We start from the raw sequence: 8,352 nt of genomic DNA, 5'->3' as shown, positions 1-8,352 counted from the left end.
ATCAATGTGAGCACTAAGTTGAGCACCCAATTGAGTAATGGAGTCCGCTTCATGCTTTCCTCCTCTAGTAGCCTTGCGAGGTCTACTATATTGTGAGTTATGGACCGCCATTTCCTCAATTTTGTTCCAAGTTTGATTGTCATCAACTTCGGTGAACATTCCATTTGATCCCATGTTGAGAATGTTCCTTGAATCTTCATAAAGACCGTTCCAAAATTGTTGTACCAAGAACCACTCGCTAAGTCCATGATGAGGACATGAGCGACAAATTCCCTTGAATCGCTCCCAAGCTTCATACAAAGATTCTTCATCCCTTTGCTTAAAGTCCGTAATTTGAGCTCTTAGCATGTTAGTCTTTTCCGGTGGATAGAACTTTTGTAGAAAGCTAGAGCCAACTTTTTCCAAGAATCAATTCCGAGAGTAGCCTTATCAAGGCCTTTCAACCATTGTTTCGCGGTGCCAATTAGAGAAAAAGGAAATAAGACCCATCGAATTTGGTCTTGAGTTACACCGGTTTGAGAAATCGCATCATAATAGTCACAAAAAGTCTCCATATGAGAATGAGGGTCTTCACTAGGCATCCCCCCAAATTGGCTTCTTTCGACTAATTGGATAAATGCGGATTTGGCAATAAAATTTCCGGTTAGATGTTGTGGTGTGGGAGTACCATTGGGTAGGTTCTCCTCGGTGGGTACGGAATGTGATGAAAACTTAGGCATTGTGGGTTGATTTTGTGTTGGATTTTGTGTTGGGTTCTCCTCACCTTCTCTTGCAAAAGGGTTGATGAACTCAATAGTATTTGGTTGAATAACCTCACTAATACCTCTCAAAGTTCTCCTAGCAAGTCTTCTATTGGTTGTCAAAGTTCTTTCAATTTCGTGATCAAAGGGTAACAAGTCACCTTGTGACCTTCTAGACATGCAAAATATCAAACAACTTGAAAACAATTAGAACAAACCTTGAGGAGTTTTACTTCCCCAAGGCAAAGAAAGACACAACTAATAACAATACAAGAAAATCTAAATCAAGTTAACACCGTCCCCGGCAACGGCGCCATTTTTGGTCGTGTTCCCTCGTGGGGTTTAGTTTTTCAGTACTTGTCGTTAGGAGCACCTAGACCAAAACACAATTTATAACTTCACCAACAACTCTACAATTAGTAAAGAGGCAAGTAAAGGTCGGATCCCAAGGGACGGGAATTGAGATGAGATTTCTATTGCAACTAGTGGTGTCTAAGGGTGTCACAATTGGGGTTTGAATAGAAGATCACTAAACTAAATAGCAATGAAAGTAAACAAGCAAGATGAATTAAAAGGGATGTAAACAATTGATAAAAGGCACTAGGGTGTCATGGGGTCATAGGGGATTCATGGGAATTGATCATACAAACATATTCTCAAGTTATAAGCAGGCAATTATTGTTGTGATGGATCGAGTTGGTTTATATCTTACAATCCTAGGAAAGTTTGGGTCCCGGAGCCGAATCGATTAGATTGTACAACACCTACAAGTCGACTTAATCTTCCCTACTCAACAACATGCATGGTCTAATGAGACTCGAGTTGGTTTATGTCTTACAAGTCTCATTGAAAAGATAGGTGATGGGTAAAAAATGCAAGGATTCATAGGCTCGCATTTCATCAAACATAACATGTGCATGAGTTAAGATTAGACCTGTCAAAAATCGACCCGACCCGAAAACCCGACCCGCCCGACCCGTTTTTTTAGGGTCACGGACCCGGTTTTTTCGACCCGTGACTCGATTGACCCTAACCCGTAATGACACGATAATTCCCGGGTCGGGTCGGGTCGGGTCCGGGTCAAGCATCTGAAAAAAAAAAAAAATTCACGCGCAAAAAGTGAAAAGGATGAAACTAAAGTATTCATTCTAATTTTCCCAAAATAACTTCACCCGCCTCTCTCTTTCTTCTCCCTCAAAATGCAAAACCCTAGCCTCCTTCTTCAGATCTCCTTTTCAATCAATTAATTTCCAAATTTTTGTGTCGAATCTTCGTTCTCTATTTAGTCGGCTTTATTCCCTTTATAAGATGCGTCCAACCCCAACTCCAACTCCAACGAATCGGACTTGCCGTCGTAAGAATACCACCAGATCTCCGTCACCTCTAAGTCAGCAACCTCGGCATGGTGCGCCGCCTGTATCAACCTCCCTATCAGCAAGTTAAGTCGTTCTCCTACTTGCAATTATCCCCTCCCCCTTCCTTAATCTTTAACACTACTTTTTACCCGTTTCATACAAGGGTTTAACACTATGAAATTCATGTTCTAGGATTGCCTGTTTACTGTCTCAATGTTAATTTATATACATACTCCGGATGTTCTAGCGAGTACTTATGCATACTTGTTTAGATTTGTGCATTGCCTCTATATTGAATCTACCCATAATTACTTACTGATATGAAGACGATTGTTTGTACGTTTCTCAGCCTGGTTTTTTGAGGTAGATAAGTGACTAATTTGTAAATAGATTTATCTTATGTCAAGTGAAGGATATGGTTCTTGGATTGGCATATAATGTGTTTTAGAGAGAGATTAATTGCTAAGTGTGCTTAGTTTCTTCATAATTTCGGAACATTAATGGGAAAACTGAAAGTCGGAGATATGCATCAAGTATAGCCGTCTCAATAATATTATTCCAATGCCACCGTATGAGTTCCCCTTACGCCTATGGCCGAAGACAAAGGGTGACACTTGAAGCTAGCTCGGTAATTTAATTTTATGTTCAGTGTTGGGACTTTACTTTGTGTCGAGTGTTGGACACGGGTAGGGGAGGGAATAAGACGAGTTGGAATAAAATAACAATTGGTTTTGTTTTATATTGTGATCCAAACCCAAAATAGAGCAATTACAGTTTCCCCACTTTGAACTAATTCACATCATCATTGCCAACTCCACCAGCTATTCATTCATTCAGTTTCTCCTACCATTTTATCCTTTGCAGAAGACTGAGAAGACATGTGACCACCACTCTACTCTTGAGTATCGTATTTCCAACTGTCGACAAGCCTTTAAAATTAAATTCTCATTTTCTTAGTTTGCTTCCCAACTTTTATGGTCAGTCAAATGAATTGCCGATAATGTATTTACTTGCCTTTGCCTTGACCCCTTCTTCTATGGAATGTTTAAGTGTATGCTTTTCCATATTCATTAGAAGGCGCCACTAAAGAGGGGTTATTTTACATTTTTACTTACCTCCTAGGTCGATTACTAATTGGGACAAACTGAAAATTGCTCTGTAAGAAAAGTTTCTGCCTACTAGTAGAGTCGATGCAATTAGAAGCGAAATAAGTGAGCAATTTGTTGAGCATTTTCTTACATTTGATCTTTTAGAGAGGTGGCATCAACATTATTTATCTCAAGCCACAATAATACTCTGCTGATCTCCAGCGGGTATGACTGATGTATGTTTGTCACTAAAACTCGATTATACATGCCTGTAATTGTCAAAATGACTACAAATGTTTCTAAAACAAGTTCTTGTATAGAGTGCTTTTCAAATACAAGTTCTTACACATTTTTCTTACTTATGTAGGTAATTCATCATCAACGTCTTCATCTCAAAATGATAATATACCAGCACCGAGTGTATCATCCGAAACTCGAAACAGAAAGTGGACTTCTCCGGTATGGCAACACTATACCGTATTTGACGCAAGCTTATTTCCTGATGGGATAGCGCGAGAAATTTGTAAGTATTGCGATGGTGGACCAACTCTAGCAAATTCTGGTAATGGCACCTCTAATTTTAAAAGACATACTGAAACTTGTCCTAAACGTCCACTTTTAGGCGTTGCTCGTTTAACGAGTAATGGCAGCTTCATTAAGAAGATGGACCCTTTAGTTTATAAAGAAAGAATGGCACTTGCAGTAATACGACATGCTTTTCCTTTTTCATATGCGGAATATGATGGGAATAGATGGCTGCATGAGAGTTTAAATGAGAGTTACAAACCAATTTCTAGAAATACTTTAAGAAACTACTGCATGAAAATTCATAAAAGAGAAAAACAGATTCTTAAAGAGAGCCTGAGTAACTTACCTGGAAAAATTTGTTTAACAACTGATATGTGGACTGCATTTGTTGGCATGGGTTATATTTCTCTTAAGGCTCATTATATTGACTCTGAATGGAATTTGCATTCTAAAATTTTAAATTTTTGTCATTTGGAAGCACCTCATGATGCTCCTTCCTTACATGACTCAATCTACGCTAAACTAAAAGAGTGGGATATTCGAAGTAAAATATTCACTATTACACTAGATAACGCTAGATGTAACGATAATATGCAAGACTTATTGATGAATAGCCTCTCTTTGCATTCTCCCATTCTTTGTGATGGTGAATATTTTCATGTGTGTTGTGCTGCTCATATCCTCAATTTGATCATGCAAGATGGTTTAAAGGTAATTGATAGTGGGGTGCGTAAACTTAGAATGGTGGTAGCACATATTGTTGGTTCTGAGAGAAGGCTTATAAAATTTAAGGGCAACGCATCAGCTCTTGGCGTTGACACTTCAAAAAAGCTTTGTTTGGATTGTGTTACCAAATGGAATTCCACGTACAATATGCTTGAAAGGGCAATGATATGCCGCAATGTCTTTCCTACTATGCAAAGACCTGATATGAAAAAGTTTGATCCCCACTTTCCCGGGCCCTCCTCAGAGGCAGAGTGGATCAGAATAGTGAAAATTGTTGAACTTCTAAAACCTTTTGATCACATTACAACTCTTATTTCTGGGAGGAAATATCCTACTGCTAACTTGTACTTCAAAAGTGTATGGAAAATCCAGTATTTGTTGACGAGGTATGCAAAGTGCAATGATACTCATCTAAAAGACATGGCTGACCTAATGAGGATCAAGTTTGATAAATATTGGGAAAATTATAGCATGATCCTTTCATTTGCTGCCATATTAGACCCTCGATACAAGCTACCTTTCATAAAATATTGTTTCCATGAGTTGGACCCCGAAAGTGCAGAATTGAAGACTAAGGTTGTTAAGGATAAGTTTTACAAGTTGTACGAGGAGTATGTCAAATATAGTCCTAACGTACTGAAGGAAACAAGTGTTCAGATGATACAAGACGAATTACCAGTAAGTATATTCTTTTCATAACCTGCTATTTTTATATTCTTTGATGATGTTTGCTGGTCGAGACTGAATTTCAGTTTATCTTGACAATAGTCTTATACTCTGATATGAGAGTTTAATTGTGTTTAAACTTTGAAGGGATTTGCAAATTTCGACGGAGGTGCTGTAATTGGAGGTTTATCATATTTGGATACATATTTGGATAATGCGAGGTTGGATCATACCTTGAATATTGATGTTCTTAAGTGGTGGAAGGAAAATGAGTCAAAATACCTCGTAGTGGCCGAGATGGCTAGAGACATATTAGCTATCCCAATCACCACGGCTGCATCTTAGTCCGCATTTAGCATGGGAAGTAGAGTCTTGACAAAATGGAGGACATCACTCTTGCCGAGCACGGTTGATGCCTTGTTAACTACTCGTTCATGGTTGTTTGGCTTTGATGTGCAAGAAAGTAAGACAACTAAATTTCCTTTTTTTTTTTTTTTTTTGTAAATTGTAATCTAATTTATGATGAAACCTTGAAAACTTATATGGTGGTATTATAATGGTGACAGGCGAGGAAGAACTACAAGATGTCAACGGTTTTAAGTTTGATTTGTCGGACTTATCGCATTTGACTATCAACCCCGAAGATGAAGAAGATGAAGGAGATGAAGAAGATGAGGGCAGTGATGAACTTGATTAATGACTTGGTTGTGAGAGGACTCACAAAGTCACAATGAACATTTGTTGTAAATTGTAATCTTATGGGTTTTAATTTGTAAATTTAAGTTAAGACTATATCGACTGTGTACGCACACTCTTATTTTGTCAATGATCAAGTACTTTGAGAGTGTTGCCTATTAATTTATGGACTTATTCAATTCAATGTCACCATAAACGCGAAATTAACGTCAAAACATCCATCTAAACCAAAAAATTATCATATTTAATCACAACTCAATTGTGAGTTTGGGAATTGGGAGTATTGCAAATTTACAATGTACTTATTCGATCGAACTTTGATGCGGGTAAACTTTTATTCCTCCTATTTTCGATTCACATGGCGGTAACAAACTAACAATTTTAAAAATAAAAGTTACCAAAAATGTACAAACGTTCAAAAAATGTAACAATTAATATAAAAGACAAATAAATATAAAAAAACGTACTTGAAAAATGTAGAAATATACAAAAAAAATGCGTTAAACCAAAAGTAATCAGCTGTTTTGACACATCCTTGGACCCGTATTCTGACCCTAACCCGACCCGTAACCCGTATAACCGGACCCGTATTCGACCCGACCCGTATTCTGACCCGACCCGTATGACCCGACCCGGGACCCGACCCGCCCGACCCGTTCGACAGGTCTAGTTAAGATCACAACAAGCAAGCAAATAAACTATGAAAGCATATTAATTTAAGCATGAATCATCCCCCATGTTGGTTTCCCCTAATTACCCATTAACCCTAGCTAAGGAAACTACTCACTCATTATCATGTTGAACATGCTAGCAAGGTTGTCAATCATACCAACAAAGTCAAACATGATGAATAAATGAAAGTGATTAACAATAATTAAAAAGGTATTAAGAGAATTATACCTACTAATGATTCCAATAATAAAGCAAAGAATAAAAGAAGTACTTGATGCTTGATTGAGAGGTTGTCAATCTCCCAATAATAACCCAAATAATCTTCAATTACCCAAAATAAAGGATGACCAAGAGATAGATTAAGGAAATAAAACTTGTATTAAAACTTGATTAAATGTTGATTAAAATTAAAGAGAGATTTGATTGATATTAACTACACTAAAGATTGCTAAGAAGAACATGCTCTTCTAATTAGACTAATGGGGTATTTATAGTGGGGATTAGGTGCATGAATTAGGGTTAACTAAGGGCTTAAATGACGATTAAGTCCTTTGTTGAGGAATCGCCGGTCTCTTTAGGGAGACTCCGGTCTCTAGGGAGACTCCGGTCTTTAGAAAAAGATGTGCATCCTTCCTTGAAGCTTGAAGAAGACGAAATGGGACTGTCTGGGAATCCGGGCTTCTTTAGCACGGGACGGGCGGATTTGGCAGCTTCTGGACGAGCGTCCAGGGGTTGAATACGGACGTCTTCTGGAGCTTTTGCCCGGGCGTCTTGTGGAGGAAGACGCACGGGTTGTGGGTGAGGGACGGGCGTCTTCAGAGGAAGACGCACGGATTGTCGGGCAGTCTCGTTTCCTTCTTCTTTTCTTCCTTTTTCTTCATAAAATCCTTGAGGATTTCCTCGGGGATGCAAGGATCTTTTCTCATCATTGCCCATCTACTATAGTATGTAAAAAGGCCTTCTAATCTTGTCTCTCCTTGATGCTTGGTCATTGAATCAATCAATTTTAGCTTCATTTTGCCATGAAAATGCAAGGTTTGCACTCCTTTCCTACCAAGGACACAAAACCTCAAAGAATATGCAAAACAAAGAACTAAAGACAATAAATGACCCAAATATGCACTAAAAAGCATGGGAACAAGGCTAATTCGGGGACTAAATATGCTCTAATTATGGTCACATCAACAGTTGACTGCAGGAAGAAGAGCCAGTCGATCGACTGAGGTCCATGGTCGATCGACCACTTATGCAATCTGACGAGAATTAAATGATTTTAACCTAAGCCCATTTGTAATTAGGTTTGGAGAAGGGAGTTACGTGACATTCATATATAACGTAACTCCTTCCTACTGCTTCATGGATTCATTTAGATTCATTATCACATACCTAGTTTTTACATTTCAGTTTTAGATTTTTCATCAGTAAGTCTACAGTTTTCATTAGTTTTTCAATAAAGTTCTTCTTTTGCATCCGGATTCGTTTCTTGCCTTCTTTATTTCTGGTAATTCTTGCTCTAAATTTTAGTTTGGTTTTATTCCTTCTTTATAGATTAGAATTGATTAGTTAGAATCCCTAAGCCCTAATTCTTTCTTTTATGCGGTTTTATTGTTCATTTAATTTAGTTATGAATTCTGTTGTTTTCATCTTTAGTTTCGTTATCGTTATTAATTCCAGTATGAGTAACTAAATCTCTCGCGCTAAGATGTGAGGGGATCTGTAGCGTAGATGGCGTAGTTTAGGTAACCCTGATTCGGGTCATGGTCGATCGACTGACATAGCTGGTCGATCGAATGGCCTCGTGTTAGATTAGCACTTTTTGAGTTTATTAATTGCAATATTTGACAAAATCGAATGCATGCGACTAGTTAAATGCCTAGTATT

General features: G+C 38.1%; 1 non-coding gene across 1 annotated transcript; it reads left to right on the top strand.

The window, feature by feature from the left end:
- Window positions 1-241: 241 nt before the first annotated feature.
- On the top strand, window positions 242-348 carry LOC141593547 (small nucleolar RNA R71). Its single transcript, XR_012521624.1, has one exon. It is a non-coding gene; the product is annotated as a small nucleolar RNA R71 (small nucleolar RNA).
- The last annotated feature ends 8,004 nt before the right edge of the window (window positions 349-8,352 follow it).

This window comes from Silene latifolia, chromosome 7, assembly GCF_048544455.1.
Source record: "Silene latifolia isolate original U9 population chromosome 7, ASM4854445v1, whole genome shotgun sequence".
Classification (NCBI taxonomy): Eukaryota; Viridiplantae; Streptophyta; class Magnoliopsida; order Caryophyllales; family Caryophyllaceae; genus Silene; species Silene latifolia.
The sequence above is the reverse complement of the archived record's forward strand: the minus strand, read 5'-3'. Positions and strand labels throughout refer to the sequence as shown.